The 25,316-nt window shown below is 39.4% G+C and overlaps 1 protein-coding gene and 1 pseudogene across 6 annotated transcripts in view; one reads left to right on the forward strand and one right to left on the reverse strand.

Moving 5' to 3' along the window:
- Positions 1–973: 973 nt before the first annotated feature.
- Positions 974–2,285, reverse strand: LOC129530183 (nucleosome assembly protein 1-like 1; annotated as a pseudogene).
- Positions 2,286–3,923: 1,638 nt separating this feature from the next.
- Positions 3,924–25,316, forward strand: part of ZFY (zinc finger protein Y-linked) — a 53,599-nt gene continuing 32,206 nt past the window's right edge. For 3 of the 6 annotated variants that reach the window (XM_055377242.2, XM_055377243.2, XM_055377246.2), the window contains exon 1: positions 3,924–7,393. The gene's annotated coding sequence lies outside the window, so the exon portion shown is untranslated. Of the gene's footprint in view, positions 7,717–9,937; positions 10,657–25,316 lie in introns of those variants that run through there. The other 3 variants (XM_055377241.1, XM_055377245.2, XM_063703360.1) reach the window with 3 other exon arrangements.

Below are 25,316 nucleotides of genomic sequence, written 5' to 3' on the forward strand. Positions count from 1 at the left end.
ACAAATCTTATTTCATGTATACCTTCCACCTATTTCATGATCCACTCATGATCCTTCCTTACCTTCACAGTTTTTTGAAGCAAATTTCTGAAATATCATTTCCTGTAAAAATACTTTGATGGCGTATCTTTAAAAGATAGGAATTCTTTTTTAAGGGTATAATTACATAATCATGTCAAAATAAACATTAACAAAAGCATTCAAATTCAACATATTAACAAGAATATGTATGTATATCATAATATATATATTTGTATTGTATCTGTATATCATAATAGATGTATATTCATGTATATCTGTATATATAGGCATATTAAGAGTTTATATATTTCAAAGTCATACTTTTTATAGTTATTTTTCTGGATCAGGATTAAAATAAATCTTATATAATTGTTTAATATGCCTTTTAAGCCTTTTCTAATTTATCAATTTTCCCCTCCATTTTTATCTCATATTTTTTATTTAATAAAGAAAAGTCATTTGTCCAGTAGAGTTTCTCGCCCTCTGAATTGTGTTAATCTATTCCTGTAAAACACTCCCCACCATCATGGCTTTACATGTTTCTCTAAGCCCCTAAATTTATTGTAAATTAGTGGTTAAATCTAGAGGATTGATTGTGTACAAGACTGCTTTGGGGGAGTTAGGAAACAAATTACTTTATAGATCTTATTGTGCATATTCTTCATAGGGCACATATCTAATTGTCTTCTAGTAGTCATTGATAATCATTGCTTTAGATTAATTTATGTACTAGGGCTTGCAAAATTGTGGTATTCTCCTATTGTCTATCCTTAATGAATTACTTGGTGTACACTTGTTTTTTGTATTTGACATTTTTATTTTAGGCTGTAAAAACAAAAACAAGCCAGCAAGCTAACAACAAGAAGAAAACAACAACAACACAAACCTTGAAATAGACTTGTCAGATGTAAATATTTCTTTTCTAGGGAAGTAGAAGGTAGGCCATCTTACTTTACTGATGCTTGCTGTCTGTGAGGTTTTGATCCTGCTTTGGATTTTTGTTTTGTTTTGTTTTGTTTTGTTTTGAGACAGGATCTTACTCTGTCAGACAAGGCTGAGTGCAGTGGCGTAATCATGGCTCACTGCAGCCTTAACCTCTTAGGCTCAGGTGATTGACCTTCCTTAGCCTCCCAAGTAGCTGAGACTTCAGGTGTGCACCACTATACCTGGCTAATTTTTGTATTTTTTGGTAGAGATGGGATTTCACCAGCGTGATCTTTGGTCAGGGTGGTCTCTAACTCCTGGCCTCAAGTGATATGCCTGTTTCAGCCTCCTAAAGTGTTGGATTACAGGTGTGAGCCACCATACCCAGCCTGGATAATTTTTCTCATCTGTTTTTGTTTCCTCCTTATCATCCATTTCTTCACTTTCTTCATCATAATCATCATCATCTTCAACAGTTGCTCCAGTAAAGTGTAACACTGATTTTGGGATTATACACCATTTTCACAGTCTGCAGCAAATACAGCTTCAGCAGCATCATCCAGAACTGCATTCTCAGAACTTCAGGCAGGCAGAAAAAAATTAAAGAAAGAGTCATCAGAAACTGTTTTATTCCCATTAGAAACTGTCCCACATTCCTTGTGTTTCTGCTTCTTAAAGGTTTTTATTCCTTTTTTCCCAGTCCATCTGGCACCCTGTAGAACCCATAATTTCTGGCCTATCAAAAGAAAAATGATGAGAGTCTTCTGATTTTGACTTCATACTATATGTCTTTGTCAACACTTCATTTGTGAAATATTCAGGGTTCAAAGTGAAATTCTAAGACAAAACTCACAGGTTGGCCAGCATCTGAGAACTTCACCTTAACATCTTTGAAGTGCTTCAGAATAGGTTCTTCATGTTCCTGAACTATATAATTGAGCAAGTCCAGAATTTAGGAATTCCTTTGGGGTCTTTGTTTTCTTCATCCATTTTTTCATTATCAACCTTGGCCTTTCTTTCAGCTTCGAATTTCAGCTGAAAGTTTGACTTCTTTATCTGCTTTCAATTCACATTTTTCTTCCATAGTTCATAAATTGCATTAATAACATCAAATCACGTATCAAATAGAGGCTGAGAGGGAGTAGCATACTTCCTTTCAGGATCATAAACTTCCTCATGGAATTTGGCCTCTGTCTGTGCACATTTAAGTTGCAGGTTTTTGAGAGCATTGACTTATCTTTAACTACCTTAGGCAATCATTCAATATATCTTGTTGATATTTCTACCAAACCATCAAGTCTTTCTCTAAAGCCTATAAGAATCTGAGGATTTTCCATCATCTGAACAAATCTGCTTTGATTTTTTTCTCTTCACCAGTTTCTTTTCTTTTCTTTCTTTTTTTGAAACGGAATCTCACTCTGTTGCCCAGGCTGGAATGCAGTGGCGCAATCTCAGCTCACTGCAACCTCCGCCTCCCAGGTTCAAGCAATTCTCTGCCTCAGCCCCCCAACTAGCTGGGACTACAGGCATGCACCACCACACCTCATTTTTATATTTTTAGTAGAGACAGGGTTTCACCATGTTGGCCAGGCTGGTCTTGAACTCATGATCCACCTGCCTTGGCCTCCCAAAGAGTTGGGATTACAGGCGTGAGCCACCATGCCTGCTCTTTTTCTACTTCTTAAATGCCAGTCAATTTTTTTTTTTTTTTGGCCAGGTCTCATTCTGCTGCCTAAGCTGCAATGCAGTGGCATCATCTTGGCAATTCTGCCTCAGCCTCCCAAGAGGCTGGGATTACAGGCACACATCATTGCACCCAGCTAATTTTTGTATTTTTAGTAGAAGTTGGGGTTTCACCATGTTGGCCAGGCTGGTCTTGAACTTCTGACCTCCGGTGATCCACCCACCTTGGCCTCCCAAAGTGCTGGGATTATAGGCATAAGCCACCATGCGCAACTAATTTTAGTATTTTTAGTAGATATGTAGTTTAGCCATGTTGGCCAGGCTGATCTCAAACTCTAGACCTTAGGTGATCCACCGTCTCAGCTTCTCAAAGTGCTGGGATTACAGGTGTGAGCAAACACACCCAGCCCCAAATCTTGTCCAAGATCAGATTCTTCCTTGTTGTCAATGTCTGCCATGTAAGAACTCTGAATATCTGAAATGCAATCCCTCATTTCTGTTATAGTTCTTTCGGTGGATGAAAATGGCATATTTGTGCATTCTCTGGACATGCTATAACAAGGACACTCCTTGTAACTATTGTTACATATTAACTCAAAAATTCTTTCTCAAAGTGTGGTCTGAGGATCCTCAGACCCTTTCAGGGGAATTTCGAAACTATTTCCAGGCCGGGCGCAGTGGCTCATGCCTGTAATCCCCGCACTTTGGGAGGCTGAGGCGGGTGGATCACGAGGTCAGGAAATCAAGACTATCCTGGCTAACACGGTGAAACCCCATCTCTACTAAAAATACACACACACAAAATTAGCACGGCGTGGTGGCAGGCACCTGTAGTTCCAGCTACTCGAGAGGCTGAGGCAGGAGAATGGCATGAACCCGGGAGGCGGAGCTTGCAGTGAGCCAAGATCGCGCCACGGCACTCCAGCCTGGGTGACAGAGTGAGACCCCGTCTAAAAACAAAAGCTAAAAAAAAGCAAAAACAACAACAACAAAAAACTATTTCCATATAACCATAAATACTGCCTCTTGCATTCTTATTTTTCCACAGGTATACCGTGGAGTTTTCTGGAGGCTACATGACATGTGATAAGAAAACAGACTGAAAAAGGGAATACATCTATAAAGAGAAAACTGCTATCACTGTTTTTGGTTGGGAAAAACATTTGTATGAGATAAACATGTTATTCTTTTCATAATCAGACATTCTTCTCACAAGTGTTGGTTCTCTACCATTCCTCAAAGGTGATAATTTTTTGAAATATCTTATTGTGGATTCATGATTTTGGATATATCCAATGGGTTTAAGTGCATTGCAATAAAATGGTATTTTGATACTCATAATTAGCCAGTACAAGCCTCTTCAAACTGGATCACAACGTTTTTTGACACACCTTAGTAATGATGTATTTTGCATGTGAGAAGTAAGATGCATTTTGAGCGACCAGAGGATAGAGTATTTTGGGCTGAAATGTGTCCTTCCCCAGATTATAACTCCAAGTACCTCCAACTGTGCCTGCATTGCAGAGAGGTAATTAAGGTAAAATGAGTCATATGGGTGAACTCTAATCCAATATGACTAGTGTCCTTACAAGAGAGTCAGACATAGACACAGAGCGAAGATCAGGTGAAGATAGTGATAAGGCTGCCATCACTAAAAGCCAAGTAGAAAGGCCTTGGAATAAATCAAACCTGTCAATACTTTGATCTTGGACTTGGGGCTCTGAAATTGTGAGAAAATGAATTTCTTTTGGTTAAACCACTCAGTGTGGTATTTTCTTATGGCCTCCATAGCAGCCTAATACACTTAGTTCTATAAAACTTTTTGAGATGTTTTAGATACGATGTCTTTAAATTTTGGTTCCATAAAGCTTTTTGAGACATTTTAGGTAACATGCTTTTACATTTTGGTGTATGAATTAATTCTATACTATTGAAGTGTCTCTGTTTTCTCAAAAACTAGTATAATCTTTTTTTTTGTAAATTCCTTCTTAGTGATGGGAAGTAAAATTCTTTTTTTTTTCTGCTTCATCTTCTTTTGGAAAAAGATATAAAGACCTTGTACTGTGTCTTGCTTATGCAATTGTAGCTACTTTACACAATTGTAGCTACTTTATTAAAACCTCGATCTTTGTGAGCTGGTTAGTTACTTTCAAAGCTGAGACACATTAGCAACTGTGAACAACAGGTACATTTTATCAGTAACAAAAGTTTTATTTGCTTTGCAGCCAGTTATTTTGCACTCACAATATACTTTTGAAATATTATCTCATCATTGTCCCTATATAAATTTTCTCTCTGTTGTGTTTCTTTGAGAAGGTAAAGAGATGTAAATATAGTTGACTTCATCTGTAGTCATTTATAATCTTTCTTGGACTGTAATAAAGACTTTTCTTATATGACAACTAAAATTAGACCATCATTTCCTTGTCTCTTACCAAAAGTTAACATTATGAATGAAAAGTAATGTCAAAAGCTGTTTAGTTTATCTGAACTACCTCTGATCTTTTAGATTAGGAAACATCTTTTTTCCTTTATATTCCTTAGCTGTTCTTTCTGAAGTGCTTTATATATTGGTAATTTTTTATAATAATACTAGGATTTTTGATAAGCATGTAAGTATTAATAATGTTTAGTTTTTTGTGTTCTGACCATGTTGCTTACAGTTGACATGAGACCTCATTCTTGACATACCATAACATTAAATGAAGGCCTTTGGAAAATATTTGATTTACAGCTGTAATCCCAGTGCTTTGGGAGGCAATGGCTGTTACACTGAACTGGAGAGTTCAAGGCTGAGTGAGCTACGAAGGTGCCACTGCACTCCAGCCTGCGTGGCAGAGCCAGGTACCATCTCTAAAAACTTGAACGTTATCAGTATTTTGAAATTATGTTAATTACGTATGAAATTAGGCTAGTTTTTTTACTGAAAAACATAATGTAAAAATACTTTTCTTTCCACAAAATACATTGTCTTAACTTGATGAAAATTTCTCAAACAAGAGTTATTTTATTTATTGAAATACAGGATCTTGCTCTGTCATAAAGGCTGGAGTGTGGTATCACAATCATAGCCCAAAACAAATGGGCTTAAGCCTCCCCATAGCTGGGACTACAGGCGTGTTCCACCACACCCAGCACTTTTCAATTTTTTTGTACAGATGGATCGCCCTGTTTTCCAGGCTTGTCTCCAACTGTCAGTTGAGCACAAGCTGATTTTATCTCAGCCTTCCAAAGTGTTTTGGAATTACAGGGATAAGCCGCCTCTCATTTATCATTTTTGAAACAAAAGGTAACGACTTGAGAAAACAAGGTCAAACCAATGGTTTGAAAAGAGAATTGCTATCCAGCACTTATCTCATTATATCAACTATGTACCATTGGTTTTCCTTTCGTAAAGCATTTTATGATTTTTAGGTGTCTCAGTTAAGGACAAGATGATTTCTGAGTTTTAAAAATAGGTATGCTAGAAAACTGAAATACCTGGCCTCTATATTTAGAGATTACCGGCTCCGGCCCGCAGGCTGCAGTGCAGTGGCTTGATCACAGCTGTCCGCCTGTATCTGCTGGCCTCAAGCGATACTCCAGCCTTGGCCTCCCAAAGCGCTCAGAGGTGAGCGACCGCGATAGGCATGTTTAACTTTTTAGTAGCAACTTTTAAACACAGTTTGGGTACCTAGTTTAATGGGAAATTAGAGTGCATAAAAACGTAAAGTAATGAAAACTCACAATACACGTTTTTGGAGTTCATCAGTACTATCTGTTTAATCAAATGCATTTTCCTCTCAGTCTCTAAAGCCTTTTTAAACTTTAAGAGGATAAATAATTTTGTAAGAAGACAATCCCAAAACCAATTGTTAGTTTACATTTATTAAAGGATGTGCATAATTCATTGTTCATGAGACAATTACACAAAACTGACATTTCAAGGATGCCAAAAGATGAAACACTGCCATAAAGAACATATACTAGACATTACAAATCTTGGTCAAAATACCTACGTTAACGCAAAAAAAAAATCAATTGGCTCAGTAACTGATCTAGGATAATCCTCCCCTCCTCTTGCCTGTACACTGTGGCAAGTCCATTTATTTTTTTTTTTAAAGCCACCAAAGGAGACAGTGGGGAATGCTATCTCTCTGTATCTGCTTTCCTCCTCAACCCTAGGAATAAAGTAAACACGTTTACTGCGGGCGGGGGTCTAAGGGCCTGCAACAATGAGATCTGTCGCCTTGGCTAGGACTGGCGCCAAGAGGCGATAGGTCTCGGGAGAGCCTGGCGCAGGGTGTGGGAGATTAGGAATCGGAGGTCCACCGGAGATGGCACGGGGTGGCCTGGCCCGGTGCAGGGCCGCTTGCCTGCACGCAACCAACTAAGGCGGTGGTGCGCGAGTAGTGGTGACGGCGGGCGCGCGGGAAAAGGAACATTGTGACGGAAACTCCAGCTGCCGGAGACCCCACCGCAGTGAGGTCACTGGACTCCCCGGACTCGGGACGTGACCGGCGCCGACCCGGGGCGCCGAGAGGCCCACCGGGCGGAGGGGGCCCAACTACCATTCCGCATTTTCCTGGGTCTCTCTCCCGGGCGGTGACGTGACGTGCTGACGGCGGGCCCGTGCCGGGGAGCTGGGCCGCTTTTTGTCAGCTCCGAACTCGGCCCCTCCTCCCTCCCTCCGCCCGCCCTACCAGCCGGAGCCCGGCCCAGTGCTCCAGAGAAAGGCCGGCCTGCAGCACCCGCCGCTGTTGCCGACCGCCCGCACATCCGTCGGGTGAGTCGCGCGTGCCCCCGCTGCCGCGGGGCCTAGTGCGCGCGCAGTAACCTGCTTGCGGCCTGGTTGGCGTCCCGTAGGGCGCCCTCACGCGCTAGGCCGGCCGGCGTGGCGCTCGGCGCCGAACAGGCCCCGAGGAGGCCGCAGTTAGGCCTAGGGATTATCCAGTTGCCCTGAGCGGCTGCGGAGGTGCGCTCCGTAAGCGGGCAGGGTGGGAAAAGTTCGCCTGCTTGTCCGGAAGGCAGTTGATGGACCTGGGGTCGACACCACTGCGGACGCAGGGCACGGCACGGGGGCGAGAAGGCGAAGGCTGCAGGCGTGAGGTGAAGGCCGGAGGCCTGCTGGGCCTATTTTCGCTATGTAAATGTCCGCGAAGGGGAGGAGGGACGGGGGGGCAAGATGGCGGCTGCTAGGCGCCTGCTGCTGGGGAGTATTGAGAGTGTTGTCGGGAGGCGGAGCCGCCATCTTGAAGGCGGTATCTGGAAAAAAATTCCGTTATGATCCTTGAGCCGGGGATGGGGAAAAAGACGGCGGCGGCGGCGGCAGCCCAGCCTCCGGCGCGACGGCGTGTCTGCGCAACGGGGCGTGCTCGTTCCCTGGCGGCCCTTGCCTTTGTCGCCATATGCGCGCGTACGTTCCAGACGCCTGCGGCAGCGCCACCTTTCGGCCTTCCCCTCACAGCCCATCCTTGGCTGGGTGCAGTGTTGGCTACGCTTTAGGTGACATGCCGCAGGCGTCCGTTCGGGCGCCGGGGTCATTTCGCCGCTCAGCGCTCTCGGCTCGGTGCCCTTCCGAGAGTCTACAGCCACCCGTTTCGGCAGGTGGCAATTCGGGCATCTGGGCTCACGAGAGCACATAAATTCCAGAAAACTTTATTTTCCCCTAATTAAAGTCATTATGTGGCTGTTCGGGGACCTTCGATGCGCTTATTTTTCAACCATCATTGCCTCTTCGAGGATCTGCAAAATAGAAGTGGAATTTATTATGAAAAAATTATTAGGCACTCGTCCAATAGACAGTACAGTACAAGTTATACAGCACGAGGGCAGAGGAATAAAATTTCCCCAAGGCGACTTTTCCCATTTATGTGGAAACACTTTTTTGATGAGCTGTATTTAAACGAGCTTTTTAGTCTGTGTACTTTTTTTGAGTAAGAGATGGAAAATAGGCAGAAGAGGTATTTTTCTTTTTGAAAGACAATTCATGCATTACTTGTAGGTTCATATGATGACATTGAGATTTTATTTGAAATTTCTTATACAGTTTAATCTTCTAAATACTTTTGTTAGCATTTTGTACAACTTTGCTGGCAAATTGGAGCACAGTAGTGTGAGCGTTGGACAGTGCTAGGTGCTAGGAAAGATTTAAAAGGCTCTTAATGCAGAACGTGACTGCAAAAAGTTTGCTGCGGGTATTTCACAGGAAGGCGAGGTTTCAGTTTGCAAAATTGGGAATCCTGAAGTAGATGGGGTTTAGCTAGGGTGAGGAATGGGAGTAGGAGAGGTCATTACAAGAATGAAATGTCTGTAGAAAATGCAAATATTTACGGTTTGGCTGGAGTGGATAATATAGATAGGAAAGGGATTCAAATTTAGGCTGTAAAAAGTACATTTTGAAATACATTGGTGGCACACCTCAGTTTATGCTGAGCTCTGGCTGCAGCTGTTACAAAAGTTTAAAGGTTGAGAAGCATTGAGAGCTAGTAGTAAATTGATAAGTGTTTTCGTTACTGGATAGATGATCAAGAATGTAGCTGTTTTTTGGCCAGGTGCGGTGACTCACGCCTGTAATCCCACCACTTTGGGAGGCCGAAGTGCGCGGATCACCCGAGGTCAGGAGTTCGAATCCAGCTCGAGACCAGCTGGAGACCGACATGGCGAAACCCCGTCTCTACTAAAAATACAAAAAAACTAGCAAGGCATGATGGCGCGCGCCTGTAATCCCAGATACTTGGAAGGCGGAGGTTGCAGTGAGTCGATGTTGCGCCACTGCACTCCAGCCTGGGGAACAAGAGCGAGAGTCTGTCTCAAAAAAAAAAAAAAAAAAAAGAATGTGGCTATTTTTTGAATTAGTCTCTACTAGACTGCTGCTTCATTTTTGCATCGAAAGTTTACCAAATAATCTTTTGCTCCTATTTAAAATTGTAAGCAAAATTGTATTTACTGTGGTTGAAAATTACAAAAATACAGGAAATCAGTTTGAGAGGTATGTTTAGAAAAGCAGTTTTCAGAAATGCAGTAGCTTTCAGGTGGCTTTATGAAACTTTGCCCTTCTTCTTGGTGAAGGTAAGCAAGCTTTAAAATTCGGTGTTCACTTTATATGTGAGGGTCCTAGATGCAGTAGTTTCAGAGAACATGTATAGCAGCACTTGCTTCCTAGACTTTTACTAAATAAAACGCAGGTTTTGAGTCTTCCCAGACTGCAGCAGATCACAACGCTGATGATTCAAAGAAGTCTGAAGGGAACTAGAGATTGCTGTTTTACAAAAGTGTGTGGCAGTATATTGCAGGAGGTAGTCAAAGCAACATTTTTTTTTTTTTTTTGAGGCAGAGTCTCGCTCTGTCGCCCAGGCTGGAGTGCAGTGGTGCGATCTCGGCTCACTGCAAGCTCCGCCTCCCGGCTTCACGCCTTGCTCCTGCCTCAGCCTTCCAAGTAGCTGGGACTACAGGCGCCCGCCACCACGCCGGGCTTATTTTTTTTATTTTTTTTTTTTAAGTAGAAACGGGGTTTCACGGTGTTAGCCAGGATGGTCTCCATCTCCTGACCTTGTGATGTACCCGCCTCGGCCTACCAAAGTGCTGGGATTACAGGCGTGAGCCACCGCGCCCGGCCGTCAAAACAAATTTTTAATGCAATCTAGTTGTCGACTTGCTAAGGGTCAGCATAAACTGTAGAAGTAGTTGCCTTATATCTTGACAGCTGAAGAGCTGTAAAGAAGATAGAACTGTGTCTTGTACAGTACAGCAGCTGTAGATGTTCCAGTACATCAGCAGTGGATGTGCAAAAAGAACATAGGCAAGTGTATAGTTTTAAAGGATTTATAAGGAAATTGTTAAGTATAAAATATTTTTTTGCCTGATGGGATAGACCTTGATGATCTGCTAGCCAATTTCTTTTTTTTGAGACGGAGTCTTGTTCTGTCACCCGACTGGTGTGCGTTGTTGCTGTCAGCTCGCTGCCACCTCCGCCTCCTGGGTTCAAGCGATTCTCCTGCCTCAGCCTTCCAAGTAGCTGGGACTACAGGTGTGTGCCACCATACCCAGGTAATTTTTGTAGTTTTCGTAGAAATGGGGTTTCACCATGTTGGTCAGGCTGGTCTCGACCTCCTGATCTCAGATGATCCACCCGCCTTGGCCTCCTAAAGTGCTGGGATTACAGGCGTGAACCACCGTGCCCGACCTCTGGTAGCCAATTATCTTGGATGAATGAGTTGTTAGTTTTTAATTTATGTGTATTTTTCAAATAGATGCCCCTTAACTTTCTTTTAAAAAGCATACAGTGCTTATATATATATATATATATATATATATATATATAAATAACTGTTTACATTTGTATTGTCACTAATTGATATCCTTTGAATTGTTGCATTTATGCATTCTGGCAATTGCAAACCTTTTTAGAGTCTTCAATTCTTCAACCCCTGAATATTACTTTGTTACTTAATTGAGAAAGATAGATGACTATATGATACATATGTTTGATCTCATTCATTTCATGCCTTTTATTTCTTCCTACACTTTCTTTTGCCGATGGAAGAAGTGCTGCTTTCAACGTCCATTTTCTCTGCTTACCCTTTTCCCTGCTCTCTGCCTGCCCCTTTCTATAAATATTCATAGGTATGCTCGTTTTACAAAAACCTTATCTGTCTTCTCTGTAGTTTCACTAGGACTTCTATTTCTGTTCTTCCCGCTTCTAAATCTGGTATTTCTCAACGTGTGAAACGGTTCCACAGCAGGTAATTGGTGTGTCACATGAAAGTGTACTGCATTTCAGAAACTCTCTGTGCTTTCTTTGTCTGCTCTGGTCGTTTTCCTAACCTAAATGTGGAATTTAACTTGAGATTAATTACTTGTTTTCTCCAAACTTCTTCCCTGCATCACTGTCTCTTATTCTCACTCATCAAATTTGTCATCTAGCATTTACAGTTACCTACTGAACATCTCCATCCTGACCTCTTATTAACAGTCCATATTCAATATTGCTGAAACCAAATTTATCTGGCACATAGTAGGTGCCCAGTAATGTGCAGTGAACCTCTTTTACTCTAGAGTCCCTAAAATAATTCTGATTTTGCTTTCTTTCTTTTCCAAACACTACTGTTTTACCAGGCTTTCTTTCACCCCGGTCACTTAGAGCAGTGTAGATATCTTTAATTAACATTTAATCTGTTGTATTCTAAATGTAGGTTTATACTTTTTGTTTTCATCCGTAACTTTTGAAGCCCTTAATTATAGTAGATAGTTTTTTATCTTGATTTGCTCCCCTAACAGAATGATTTGGCAGGTAAACATTATTCCAAAAAAAATTATTTGAATAATTTAATGCAGAGATTTATATGGTGTTGAATGGCCCTCCAATTGAAATTAAGGAGCCAAATAGTGTTCTTGAATTGTGTAAGTGTTAAGGCATACAGTGTTCATTTTTTGAAGGCAGCAGATGAAAACAGGATTCTCAGGAACATGTTTCCACCATTGCTTTCACAATCTACCTTGACTGAGAGCCCATTCTTTTTCTTACTAAATTGTTTCAAACGTATTTTCATAAATACGGCTTTCTTATTTAGCTATAAAATGAAATAAAGGAGAGTTACTAGATTATGACCAAATCCTGCTTTATTGAAAGAGGAATTTGAATCTAGGCGAGGCACAAAGGAATCTACGTCAATGGCTTTAAAAAATTAACATAGTTAATATATTAAACATGTAAATTATAAAATCTTCTGTCCTTAGTAAGCAAGTACAAATCTGTTGTAACAGATTCTAACCTGTTGTAACAGATTGTAAGAAATGTTACAGTCTTTCATACTTGTTTCATGTCTTTTTCTGTTTAAAGAAATGGAATTCTGCAGGTCATTTTTAAGAGTTGCCTTCAGTGCTCCCCAATCCTGCTTCTTTTTCCCCAGACTGGTTTCCTTGTATATGTTTTAAATTTAGAAAGGTATCTTATAGTATGTGTCATTTTGTGTATTTTTTATCACTCAACAGTGAGTTTTTGAGTTTCTTTCATATTACCTGTGGATCTGATATTTTAGTTAGCAAAAGTTGGTCTAGGAACCCATGGGGATCTTTGACACCTTTTCAGATGTCTGTGAGGGGAAAACAATTTTAAAAAAAACACCGAGAAGTTATTTACCTTTTTTTACTCTTATTATCCCATGAATGTAGTGTATGGTAGAGTTTTCACGAGTTTCAGATGTTTCAGAAAGTTGAATGCAGAAGCAGAGGAATCCACCTGTTTTATTTAAGCCAGGTATTAAAAAGATTAACATAAAAAATTTGTATTGTGGAAAGTGCTTTTAATACAGTGTTATTTATCTTAATATTAATGGTTTATTAGTTGTAAGTGAATAAGCATAAACTTTTCATAAAATTACTAGGCATTAACTTTTAAAATGGCATATATTGATAATAAAACCTGCTTAAACAAAAGCTCATTGAGGACTCTCAAATTTTTTAATTGTAAAGGAGTCCTAAGGTGAAAACGTTTGGGAAATCATTAATCTGAATTTATTTATATTCTATTATAGTTTATAAATATACTGTGGCCTGTTTATTCATTACTAGGAACCAATTAGATTTTCAGTCTTTTGCAATTTTGAAACAATGTGGCTGTGAACATCTTTGTACATGATTAACTTCTCTTGGGTTTAAGTGGAATTGGTAATCTGAAGTGTATGTGCATTGTCAACTTTACTGGAATTACCAAATTCTTTCCACATTGGTTGTATCTAGTTGATACTAAGTTTTCTATTAGACTGTTTCTCCATATCATTACCAAATTTTTTTTTTTTTTTTTTAGACAAGAGTCTCATTCTGTTGCCCAGACTGGAGTGCAGTGGTGCAGTCTTGGCTCGCTGCAGCCTTTGCCTCCTGGGTTCAAGCAGTTCTTGTGCATCAGCCTCTGGAATAGCTGGGACTACAGGCACATGCCACCACACCTGGCTTATTTATTTATTTATTTATTTATTTAGCAAAGGCAGGGTTTTGTCATGCTGGCCAGGCTGGTCTCGAACTCTTGACTTCGGGTGAGCTGTCCATCTTGGCCTCACAAAGTGCTGGCATTTCAGGCGTGAGCCACCATACCTGGCCCCAAAGATTTGACAATTTAATTTCTGTCAGGGTTTTGGAGATGGAATAATACCCAGTTGTTTTAATTTTGCGTTTATCATATTTTTAGTGAGGTTGAGCTTCCCTGCTTGCCCACCCTCCGCCAATATAAACTATGTGTGTGTGTGTGTGTGTCTGTATATCTCTGTTTCCTGTGCTGGAGTGTGGTGGAGTGGTCACAATTCATTGCAGCCTTGACCTCTTGAGTTCAAGCAAACCCTTTGCCTCAGCCTCCTGAATAGCTGGGCCCAGGTGTGCACCCCACCACACTGGTAAATTTTTTGTTTGTTATTTTTCATAGACACAGGGTCTTGCCATGTTGTCCAGCCTGGTCTTGAACTCCTGGGCTGAAGCAGTCTTCCTGCCTTAGCTTCTCAGTGTTGGAACTACAGGTGTGAGCCATCGTGCCTGGCCTGGGGCTTCTTTTAACGTTGTTTTGGGTATATTTTGTTGAGTAGGATGCAGTTTGAGGTAATCCTTTTAGTGTTTTCATATACAGGTTGGAATTTTTGTGTCTGCAATACATTTTCCTATTAAAAAGGGCATAAAGATGCTGTCTTCTATTTGTTTTTAAAACTGATTTGAAGTTTTGTGTTTTACAAAAATATATAGGGCATGAATCCTTCTGGATATCTTTTGTATTTTTTACAGGATTGCAGTTTATCTATTTTCATATGGCTTTATTTCATTTAGCTTTTCTCTCCATTGATATGTAATGCAATTTATGTGGTATGTCAGATTCCTTTATGTATTTATGCGTTTTTAGTTTCTCTATTTTGTTTTGAGTGTTTTGTTTGCTGTCTTTTAAAACTGACTTTATAATCAAATGTTAATATGTATATTTTCTTTAGAATTGTTTTAGCTTTCTTTTCTTTTTTTTAAAATTGAGACGGAGTCTTGCTCTGTCACTAGGCTGCAGTGTAGTGGCACTATCTAAACTCACTTCAGTCTCCACTTCGCAGGCTCAAGTGATCCTCCCATGTCAGCCTCCTGATTGTTTTAGTTGTTTTTCTTCTACTCATTTTAGGGTTTTTCAGTTTTCATAGGCAGGGCACAGTGGCTCATGCTTGTAATCCCAGCAGTTTGGGAGGCTGAGGTTGGCAGGTCACCTGAGGTCTGGAGTTTGAGACCCTGGCCAACATAGTAAAACACAATCTCTACTTAACCAGATGTGGTGGAAGGTGCCTGTAATCTCAGCTATGGGAGAGGCTGAGGCAGGAGAATTGCTTGAACCTAGTATGCAGAGAGGTTGCAGTGAGCTGAGATCGTGTCACTGCACTCCAGTCTGGGTGACAGGGAGACTCCATCTCAAAAAAAAAAAAAAAAATTCATGGTAAAACTTTTAGGTTTTATATATGTATCACATTTATAGAATACATACATACACAGAGACACACACGGTTTTGGTGAATTTAGTACATAATCATAAATACTTCTTGTGTGCTAGCACTATTTTTTTTTTTTTTTTTTGAGATGGAATCTCACTCTATCACCCAGGCTGGAGTGCCATGGCCCAATTTCAGGTCATTGCAACCTCCCGGGTTCAAACGATTCTTCTGCCCCACCCTCCAAAGTAGCTGGGATTACAGGCACCTGCCATCATGCCTGGCTAATTTTTGTATTTTTATAGAGATGGGGTTTTACCATGTTGGCTAGGCTGGTCTTTGAACTCTTGACCTCAGGTGATCCGCCTGCCTTGGTCTCCCAAAGTGCTGGGGTTACGGGTGTGAGGCACTGCACCCGGCCACTAGCACTGTTCTTGAGGTTTATTAATATATTAGCCCATTTAATCTATCACTCCCTAAGGTAAAATATTTTATACCTTTTTTTTTTTAATATGAGATGGGGGGTCTTGCTCTGTTACCAAGCTGGAGTGCACTGATGCATAATTATGGCTCACTTCACTCTTGGACTTCTGGGCTCAAGTGATCCTCTTACTTCAGCCTCCCAAGTGGTTGGAACTACAGGCACAAACCACCGTGCACACCCAGCTAGTTTTTTATTTTTTATGGAAATGGGGACTCACTGTGTTGCCCAGGCAGGCTTTGAACTCCTGGGTTCCAGTGATCCTCCCATCTCTGCCTTCTAAAGTGCTAGGATTACAAGTGTGAGTGATCCACCTTCCCTAGCTTTATACTGCATTTCTGATAAGAAAGTCTATAGGCCATGATATTATATATACATGTAATTAAGTGCTGGAGTAGGTTTTGAATTTGACCATCTAGGTCCACTGTCCATATATACACAATATGTGTGTGTGTGGAAATGTATGGGGTACAAGTACATACACAGATTGCATGGCATATACATAGATGCATTTGTTACATACATAGAAATGTATGCATAGAGATGGTAGAGTAGCTGTCTTCTAAGTAACATACATTATACCCATTAAGTAATCTCTCATTATCCAACTCCCTTCCACCCCTTTACCCTTCTGAGTCTCTAGTGTCAAGTCCATGTGTACACATTAGTTAGCTCCCACTTATGAGATAACATGGCATTTGTCTTTCTGTACCTGGTGTATTTCACTTAAGATAATAGCCTTCAGTTCCACCCATGTTGCTGCAAAAGACATGATTTCATTTTTATTTTAATAGCTGAATAGTATTCTGTTGAGTATATATACCACTGTTTTTTTTTTTCTTTTGAAACAGAGTCCCACTGTGTTGCACAGGCTGGAGTCCTGTGGCATGATCATAGCTCACTACAGCCTTGAATTCCTGGGCTCAAGTGATCCTTCCACCTCAGCCTTCTGTGTAGCTTAGAGAATAGGTGCACACTACCATGTCCAGATAATTTTTATGTATTTTTGTAGAGATGGGGTCTCACTATGTTGCTCATACTGGTCTTGAATTCCTGAACTTAAGTGATCCTCCCACCTCAGCCTCCTTTGTAGCAGGGAGTATAGGACACTCACCGTGACTGGCTAATTTTTTTTTTCTTTTTTGAGACAGGGTCTCACTCTCACCCCGGCTGGAATGCAGTGTTGCTCATTGCAACCTCCACCTCTCAGGTTCAAGCGATTCTCATGCCTCAGCCTCCCAGGTGTAGTCCCAGCACCTGTAGCTGGGACTACAGGTGCATCTCACCATGCCTAGTTAATTTTTGTATTTTTGGTAGAGACGAGTTTTCATCATGTTGGCAAGGCTGGTCCTGAACTCTTGGCCTCAAATGACCAGGGTATGTCAGCCTCCCAAAGTGCTAGGATTACAGGTATAAGCCACCGTGCCTGAGCCTAATTTTTGTATTTTTTGTAGAGATAGGGGTGTCACTATGTTGCTCAGGCTGGTCTTGAAATCCTGAGCTCAAGCGATCCTCCCACCTTGGCCTCCAAAATTTTTGGGATTACTGGTGTGAGCCAATGTGCCTGGCTAATTTTTCTTTCCTTTTTTTTTGGTTATTTTTATTCTTTAAATATGGAACGTTTCACAAATTTGCAATTTGCATTTTTTTTTTTTTTTTTTTTTTGAGACAGGGCCTCTCTCCTGTTATCTAGGCTGTAGTGCCAGGGCTATTTTTTTTTTTTTAATTTTTTTTTGAGACAGGGTCTCGCTTCTGTTACCCAGGCTGGAGTGCAGTGCCTGATCATGGCTCCATGCAGCCTTGACTTCCTGGGCTCACATGATCCTTCCACCTCGGCCTCCCCAGTAGCTGGGGCTACAGGTGCACACCACCATTCCTGCGTAAATTTTTTTTTTTTGTTTACTTTTTGGTAGAGGCAGTTTTTCACTATGTTACCCAAGCTGGCCTTGAACTCTTGGGTCCAGGTGATCCTCCTGTCTCAGCCTCCAAAAGTCTTGGGATTACAGACATGAGCCATGGCCCCCAGCTGTGCCACATTTTCTTTCTCCATTCATTTATTGATGGACACATAGGTTGTCTCCATATCTTTGCGACAGTGAATAGCTCTATGATAATTATAGTTCTTTGAGAAATCTCTTTACAGTTTTCCACTGGGGTTGTATTAACATACTATACCTACAATATATTATATTGCTTTTTATAGAGATCTTGGAAAATTTTGGATAACTATACCAAGATGTTGTGTGACTTTTGTTGCCATTATGAATAACAATTTCAAAAAGTTATACTTACCAGTTGTTGTAATTTATAATAGAAATCCTATTGACTTTGAGCAACCTTGCTGAAAATTCCGTGATCATATTTCATAGATTCTGAGATGTATAAATCTTCATATTTTAGCACTTCTAAAATCTGAATGTATTTTACCATGGATAGAGTCGTACAATCAGTTTTCCAATTTATAAATTGTTCATTTTTTTAATCACTTCAAATGAATTGCATCCATTTTTGGCACTAATCAGGTTGCTGATACATGCCAAACAATGTAACTGTAAATAAAATAAATTTCCTTTGGATAAATTGAAGCAATTTTTATTTATTTATTTATTTATCTATCTATTTATTTATTTATTTATTTATTTATTTATTTATTTAAAGAAGCAGTCTCGCTCTGTTGCCCAGGCTGGAGTACAGTGGCGTGATCTCAGCTCACTGCAATGTCTGCTTCCTGGATTCAAGCAATTCTCCTGCCTCAGCTTCCTGAGTGGTTGAGATTACAGGCGTGTACTACCATGCTTGGCTAATTATATATATTTTATATATTTTTAGTAGAGATGGCGTTTCACCAGGCTGGTTTCGAACTCCTGACCTCATGATCTGCCTGCCTCAGCCTCTCAAAGGCTCAGCCGGGATTACAGGCATGAGCCACTGTGCCTGGCTGAAGGAAATGGCCAGAGGCAGGTTTGATTGGCCCTTGGTTCAGTCAGAGGTTAATTGGTCATACGTTGAGTACAAATGTGTTGTAATGTGTTTATTATATATTTTCTAATTTTGGAGAGCAGTTCCTTACCATAAATTAGCGTGGTTCAATTGAGGGGAAAAGATGAAACAGACTTGTCAAATGGTAAAGTACTAGCATCAGAACTTGGAAAGTAGATGTCTTTGACTTGAAAGAATATTCTAGAGATGATAATTTAGTATGCTTCATCATTGGCACTGTTGTTATCAAGATGACTCTATTGTTAGAAAGATAAGGACATTGAACAACAGTGAATAGAAAAGTGAGTAAAAGTAGCACTCTGAATTCAAATAAATTTTATCAATACCCTGAGCCAATTTCCTTTGGATGTTATTTTTCTTTCTATGTATGCATAAGAGTGATGTATGATTTTTAAAACTGTGTGAATAAATCTAAAAGAACTCCAGTATATCAATTTACTTGGCAATGTTTTTTCTTAGTGGTATATAAAGGCTCATGCTACAATTGTGAGCATGTAGACATAGTGAGATTTAGCAGTAATAACGATGATTTTTTTTGCATTTTTTGTACAATTATATTATCTGTGAAGAGTGATGTTAGATTTCTTTTCCGGTGGTCTAGATTTTTTAAAAGAAGTGCTTCCAGTGTTTTATCCTTAAATACTGATGTTAAAATGTTCTCTTGGGAAGATATTCTTTAAGCTTCCTTCCATTCACAATTTTAGAGTTTTTTTTTTAATATAAAGGAGGAGTTGAATTTTTAAGATAACTTTGGTTACGTCTGTTGATTTTTCTCCTTTAAGTTATTAATGTGCTTAATTGTGTTAACAGAGTTTCTAACTTTAAACGTTCTTTGAATCACCTGGATGTTTAATATTTACATTGCCTTATTGTAGTCCTATCTGCACAGTCTCATAGATGCTAATAAAATAGAAACAAAATTACAGTCCTGTAATTTTTTTTTTCCACAGTTTGATAAGGTTATGTTAAACTCATGTAATGAGGGTTTCTCTCTTTCTGGACACAGGTTGCCTATTAAAAAGGGATTCATTGTTTCTTTGAACTTAGAATTTCTTTGTATATTTACTTGGAGTCTTTTTTTTTTTTTTTTTTTTTTTGAGACGGAGTCTCGTTCTGTTGCCCAGGTTGCAGTCAGTAGTGCAATCTTGGCTCACTGCAACCTTCGCCTCCCGGGTTCAAGTGATTCTCCTGCCTCAGCCTCCTGAGTTGCCGGGATTACAGTCATGGGCCACAATGCCCAGCTAATTTTGTCTACTAGACATGGGGTTTCTCCACGTTGGTCATGCTGGTCTCGAACTCCTGACGTCAGGTGATCTGTCCGCCTTGGTCTCCCAAAGTGCTGGATTACAGATGTGAGCCACCATGCCTGGCCATGAATATTTTTTTGACATTTGATCTATTGAAAGTTTCTTTCATGGTGATATGTCTTTGGCTTTTCTTGAGTATGTTCTTGTTGCTTATACAGAATTTTTAATGTCCTAGAAATATGTTTATAAATAGGATATAAATATTTATAGTTTTATCTTATGACTTATAAAACATGTATAATTCTGTCAGTTTGCTTTTTTCTGATAACCTTTTTACATTTTGCCATTTTTCCTTGCCAAATAGGAATTTGATTATATTTTTTAAGCGATTTTTTTGTTGATGCTTTTTGTCCATATCTTTTGTTCCCTTTTGCTTGAGTTCATTATGCCTTTCTTTTTTCAGTTTTCTGTGTGTGCATATGTAGGAGGCTTACCACATTTGTATTTAATTTCACTTTTTACAGTATGTTCAATTAAAGCCGCTCCCCTCCCCTCCCCTCTTTTGACTCAGCATTTCACTGTGTTGCCCAGGCTGGAGTGGAGTAGTACGATGTAGGCTTACTGCAACCTGTGCCTCCAGGTCCAAGCAATTCTTGTGCCTGAGCTTCCCAAGTAGTTGCATGCCATCACACCTGGCTAATTTTTTGTGTGTTTTTAGTAGAGATGAGGCTTAACCATATTGGCCAGGACCATGTTGGCCAGGCTGGTCTCAAACGCCTGACCTCAAGTGATCCTCCCACCTTAGCTTCCCAAAGAGCTGGGATTAGAGGCATGAGCCACTGCACCCAGCCTCTGTAGATATTTTACTTGTTACCCCTGAATTATTTAAGTTTTTCCCTGTGTTTTCAAATGTATGTATTTATTTATTGGGCTGTATTGTTAGGTGCCTGTGTTTAGGACTATTGCATATTATGTCACTATTTTCTTTTTAACATTAAGACATGATGTATTTCAACACTGACGATGATTCTTGTCTTAAAATCTGTTTTGGCTAATTTCTGGCTTTTTTGTTTGTTAAAATGCCTTTTTAAAAAATCTTTTTCTACCTCTTATAAAAATTGTATACTTTTTTAAAAAACTGGAATATGTAATGGTTTTAATTTTAATCTCCTATTAACAAAGGCATGCAAGAAGGATTTTTTTTTTTTAAGAGATGGGATCTCACTATGTTGCCCAGGCTGGTCTTGAACTCCTGGGCTCAAGCAGTCCAATCACCTTGGCCTCCCAAAGTTCTGGGATTATAGACATGAGCCACCCTGGCTGGCCACAAGGAGGATTTTAAACATAACCCATTGAGTGAGTATCATTTCCAGGTGTGTTTAATCTCTTATTTACGAAATATTTTTAAATCTCTTTCCATTGTATTTTATGTTGTCTGTTTGCCAATATTTCATATGAGTTCCCATCTCTTTTCTGATTTTTTATTGAACTGAATGATTTTATCTCACCATCTTTTTAAACAACAGCTTATAAATAGATTGCTTCTACTTATGTCTTTTCAGTTATTTTGTTTTAATGTTAAACCCAGTTACTTGATTTCAGGCAGTAGAAAATCAGTGTGTTTATTTTCTATTTAAACTTCTACTTGAAGATAGGGTTTGGTGGCCAGGAAAAAAGGGAAGTTTAAGATTTGCTTTATCTTGAAAAGATTGTCGAGTGGAGCAGCAGATAAGAAAAAAAAGATGAAGTTTTAAGATAAATAGGATATATTAAATTAAAAATATTTGGGCCAGGCGCAGTGGCTTTCCGCCTGTAATGCCAGCACTTTGGGAGGCTGAAACGGGTGGATCACCTGAGGTCAGGAGTTTGAAACCACCCTGGCCAAACATGCTGAAACCCCATCTCTACTAAAAAAAAAAAAAAAATACAAAAAAAATTAGCTGGGCTTGGTGACGGGCAGCTGTAATCCCAGCTACTCAGGAGGCTGAGGCAAGAGAATTGCTTGGAACCTGGAAAGTGGAGGTTGCAGTGAGCCAAGATTGCGCCTGTGCCAGTGCACTCCAGCCTGGGCAAAAAGAGTGAGAGACTCCGTCTCAAAAAAAAAAAAAAATTTGAGGAAAGCTAAATAGAAGTTAAAAGCATTACAGTGATGTCAAAGAAATGTGTATAACACGCCATATTAATGTTTTCTGCGTATTTTGATATGGAAGAAAGTTGGACTATGGAAAATCAGGATAAAAGTTTTATAATATGGTGCAAAGTAGCTTGAGATTTTATTTCTATAGATGAAATAAAAATTATGAATTTGTTTCATCTTTCAAAAATCAGATGTAATTGTAATCCTGTGTACTAATTATTTGAATGAACAGAATGAATTAAATGGTGGATTCTGTTTTGGCTGACAGAATTGTGTGATAGTATAGTAATGGTATTTTCATTGAAATGCACTGCATGATAATAAAGAAAATATATTCAAGGGCTTTGTCAGTTTTCTAAGAGGTGTTGCAGGTCTTAATATTCACATAATTCTCCTTTGGAAAAAAATAGCTTCTGAGCTTACGGTTGTGTTTTTCTTTCTACAGTTATAAAGGGAGATCTGTGTTTAAGCCAATGGCCGTGACTGTGATTGAACATTTTTTTTTCACATTCACCAGTTTTTTATACGTATATTGTAGGATTTGCATTTTTCATCTTACAACATAATTGCTTTGTAATTACTTTGTATTGTCATCATGTTGCTGTATTTGCCATTCAGACTGATTAACAAAGACAGTGTGTTGAGTGGGAAGCAGTTACAGTTTATAAAGGGAGGAGTATTTGCATTTTTTAGTTGAGTAATCTCCAGTTTTTCTTATTCACGTATCTTGTTAAACTATTACTTATTTTTAAACATGCAAGGTAGACATTTAAAGGATGAGATTTTACAATATATAAAAACAAAAGTTTTGATTTTTGTCTTTTTACATCCATTCCCTAAATGTGTGCAAGTACTACTTTAGAGACTAGTAAGTAACATGCTAAATATGTTCATTCTTAGGACTTTTGTTTTCCTCTGCAACCATAAAACTCTTGAGACTAAGATAATGAACATTCAGATAACTTAAAGTAGACTAAATGAAGATATTGTGAAACAACTGAAACTAGAGAATAAGGAATTAAAAGATTAAAAAATAAGTAGTTGAAATTTATATGAGAAATAAAACAGAATGAAGTCACAGATTATGATACAGAGTACTGAGACAAACAATAGACTTGGTGGTTTGACATCATAAATGAAAGATCTTCTTTTGCCATAGTGTGTCATTGAGCAGCCTTCTTAGCATTTTAAGCTTCAGTTTCCTTAATTGGAAAATAGGGTTGGTCATATCTACTACTTACGGTGAATTAAATAGATGGTTTATACCAAGGGCTTAACAGATTTTTGCATCTAACAAATTATGCCACCTTTTAAAAATGGGTGAAGTTAGAATAAATTAAAACAAACATGGATACAAGTTAAAAAGACTAACATTTGACTTTTATTTCTGACTTTATTAAAGAAGCCTATAGCAGGCTAACATCCAGTGCTTTGAAGTAAATGTAATGAAACAATCTTTCTCATATATTCATATATTAAATCTAAGAGGACCTAAATTAAAGAATAGATATGGAGTAGAAAAGTTAATATTTTAAAGATGCTATTTCTTTTCAGATTGATCAGTGTAGATTGATGCAGTTCCAATCAAAATCTGATGGGGTTGCTTAAAAAATTTAAATATATGATGGATAAATAGAAGTATAACAATAGATCACATAACATTATAAACATGCATAACATCACATCAGTGAGATGAAACTTGATAGAGAGATGTATGAAATGCACAAGCAGACTTTCCAGAAAAAACACATTGGATATAAATGTTTGTTTTCAGTAAGGGGGTTAGAAGTTATTATTATTTTCTTTTTTTGAGACAGGGTATTAAAAAGCTTCATAGCTTACTGCAAGCTCAAACTCCTAGGCTCAAGCCATCCTCTCTCCTCATCCTTCTTGATGGCTGGGACTACAGGGGCGTGCCACCACACCCAACTAATTTTTTTTTTTTTTAGTAGAGAAAGAGTTTCACTCTGTTGCCCGAGCTGGTATTGAACTCCTGGCCTCAAACGATCCTCTTGCCTTTGCTATTTCAAGTGTGAGCCACCATGCACAGTCACATTTTTTTTTTTCGTTTTTTTGAGACAGTTTAGTTCTGTTGCCCAGGCTGGAGTACAGTGACAAGATTATGGCTCACTGCAGCCTCAACCTCCTGGGCTCAAGCAGTTCTCCCTCCTCAAACCCCAGATAACTGACTACAGGTACCCACTATCATGATTGGCTAATTTTTGTATTGTTTGTAAAGATGGGGTTTCTCCATGTTGGCCAGGCTGGGTTTAAATTCCTGGGTTCAAGCATTCTACCTGCCTTAGCCTCCCAGAGTGCTAGCATTACTGGGGTGAGCCACGGCACCCAACCTGGCCAAAAAATTAAAGTCTGTGATGCTTATTAGTTTTTGGGAAATAGGCACTCTCACATTACTTGTGAAAGCTAATAAATTTTTGGGAAATAGGCACTCTCACATTACTTGTGAAAGCTAATAAATTTTCAAGAGCCTTTATCGAGATTATTTTAGCAATATTGCTGGCTGTGATGGCTTACATTTATAATCCCAGCACTTTGGAGGCAGAGGCAGGCAGTTACCTTGAGGCCAGGAGTGAAAGACCAGATTGGTCAATCTACTGAGACCCTCGTGTCTACAAAAAAAAAAAAAAAAAATTAGCCAGGCACGTTGGTAAGTGCCTGTAGTCTCAGCTACTCTGGAGACTGAGATGAGAGGATCGCTTGAGCGTGGGAGGTCGAGGCGGTAGTGAGTCATGGTCACACCACTGCACTCCATCCTGGGTGACAGAGGAAGACCCTGTCTCAAAAAAAAAAAAAAAACCCATATATATACACATACACACACAAACACACACATATATATGTTTGTAGAATGGTTTTCTACTTTACATTGCTTTATTTCTCCTTTTTTGGTTTACTAGCTATTAGTTGTTTTCTCATCTTCATACCACTGTAGCTAGGACTGAAGGCATGCACCACCACATCTGGCTAATTTTGCAGTTTTTTATAGAGACATTGTCTTGCTCTGTCACCCAGGCTGGAGTGCAGTGGTGTAATCATAGCTCACTACATGACCTCTCAGGCTCAAATGATCCTTCCTGCCTCAGCTTCCCAAGTAGCTGGGACCACAGGTGTACCACGACGTCCAGCTAATTTTTAAATTTTTTTGTAGAGAAGGGATCCAACTATTTGCCTAGACTTGTCTAGAACTCCTGGACTCCAGTGATCCCCCTCCCGTGGTCTCTCAAAATGCTGGGATTACAGGATTAAGCCACCACACCTGGCCTAAATTATTTTTCAGAGTGGATCCTCTGGATCATTCTGCTTATTTCTTCCAGATGAGCTGATGTCTAAGCTTGGTTCTTACTACAAAGGCATGGGAAATTACTGTTAAATCATGGGAACTT

The sequence above is a fragment of the Gorilla gorilla genome, chromosome Y (genome assembly GCF_029281585.2).
Source record: "Gorilla gorilla gorilla isolate KB3781 chromosome Y, NHGRI_mGorGor1-v2.1_pri, whole genome shotgun sequence".
NCBI lineage: Eukaryota > Metazoa > Chordata > Mammalia > Primates > Hominidae > Gorilla > Gorilla gorilla.